Source organism: Coffea arabica, chromosome 2c, assembly GCF_036785885.1.
Source record: "Coffea arabica cultivar ET-39 chromosome 2c, Coffea Arabica ET-39 HiFi, whole genome shotgun sequence".
Classification (NCBI taxonomy): Eukaryota; Viridiplantae; Streptophyta; class Magnoliopsida; order Gentianales; family Rubiaceae; genus Coffea; species Coffea arabica.
In genome coordinates this window covers 3,888,031-3,889,889 of record NC_092312.1, presented here as the reverse complement: position 1 = coordinate 3,889,889, position 1,859 = coordinate 3,888,031, and the positions used below count along the sequence as shown (strand labels likewise).

Genomic DNA, 1,859 nt, shown 5'->3' with positions numbered 1-1,859 from the left:
CCCAATCCACCTTTTTATATTTTCAATTACCTTTTTTCATCTCATATACATCACATCACAAAAAAATGTTACAGTAATTATTCCAAATAATATTTCAAATAATACACTATCCAAACAAACCCGTTACGTTTTTAATGGTCCTTATTCGTAGCACTGGATTTGCAGTTGCATCCATGTTTCAGCGGCACATATTCAACTTGTCGTTCGCTTTATTTCAATTCATAATCATAGATACCCATACAAGTTGTGGGCTGATCAACATCTTCCATTTCTCTGATTTAGCTGACAACTTTGAGAGCCTGAATGAAAAGCAAGTTGTGACATTGATGGAGGCGAAACATGAGGAATCCAGCTCTTTTCCAATGGGCGAAACCCCGCAGGAGAAAGAAAGGGGGGGTTTCGGCCATGTTCCTCAATGGTTACAAAGTTGCACCCCTGAGCAGGCCTAGTTTACATCCAGAAATTGCAAATATCCCTGTGGTCGATTTGAATGGTTTGAATAACCCTACAAGGCGATCTGCGGTCATCAAAGATATTTCGACTGCCTGTGGAAACAATAATGTTCTTGTCACACCAATTAATCTAATAGACCCCTTTAATTTTATCCCTCAAAGCTTTGTTCCACTTCTTGTCGTTAAGCGTTACAAGTTGATTTTAGAGAATTTAAATTAGAAAGTGTCAAAATAAATGCTTTTGATTATCAGCTTTTCTAAGTTCAACAAATCCAAAATCACGACATGGAAAACGAGAAAATAATCGATATGCATTAATTTTTTTTTAAATTTATTGTTTCGGAATTTTGAAGATCGTCGACCATGGGATATCTCAGTCAGTTTTGGATGGAGCGCTTTCAGCCGCCTTCGGCTTTTTTCAACCTGCCGTCGATGGAGAAGGTGAAATTCATGTCCAATGACGTTCGCCAGCCTGTTAGATACGGCACGAGCATAAAGGACGGAGCTGATAAGGTCCAATTTTGGAGGACATTTCTCAAACACTACGCAAATCCTCCAGACGACTGGCTGTCAATATGGCCCGATGCTCCTCTAGACTCCCGTGACGGGAAATGGACCGCCGTCCGACGTATTCAAGGTGCCTTGCAGGTTAACGTCGGCGATCATCTTGGGGTGCTTAGCAATGGCTTGTACAAAAGTGTGGTTCACAGAGTCACACTTAGCAGCGACACCATCAGAATCTCCATCGCTAGTCTTCATACTTTGGGCATGGATGAGAAGGTGGAGACTGCAAAAGAGCTAGTTGATGAACAGCATCCGAAGGGTTACAGGGACAGTAGCTTTAAACACTTCCTCGATTTCTGTGCTCAAAATGACATTGCAGATGGGAAGAGCTTCATCGATGCTCTCAGGATTACAAATCAATAATCCAGGAGCAGTAGAAGCCCTGTCAAGTTCCTGGCCCCGAGGACCCTCTTTTGGGCTCTGAAAACAAAAGCCTTTTGTGATGTATCAAAATGTACGGCTGAATCTCTTCCATGCTTCAGTCATAGCGGTCTGTACCTTTGGTGAATAGATAGGCCTGCAGGCTTTTCATTATAGGACTGCCGTCGGACAATGAAAGCAAGGAGTACGGACTACCTTGTTGCCGTCCCCACGATATCTGTGGTTCAATTTCCAGTTTTCCCTCCTTTGAACTCAAAAAGGACTGGATTGTTATTTATGTCGTCTAATTTTGGAAATGGGGCTTACAAATTGAATTCTATTCAGTTGAAATCATTAATATAATTCTTGCAGCTTATATGTATAAATTTAAATTTATCAGCTCATATAATTAATTGATGTAAAATCTACTATTACATTAAAATCACACGAGTTTACACCAAATGTATTAAAAATTAAGTAAAT

The 1,859-nt window shown here is 40.3% G+C and overlaps 1 pseudogene; it reads left to right on the top strand.

Annotated features, from left to right (window-relative positions):
* The first annotated feature begins 326 nt into the window (after window positions 1–326).
* Window positions 327–1,445, top strand: LOC113720587 (2-oxoglutarate-dependent dioxygenase 21, chloroplastic-like; annotated as a pseudogene).
* The last annotated feature ends 414 nt before the right edge of the window (window positions 1,446–1,859 follow it).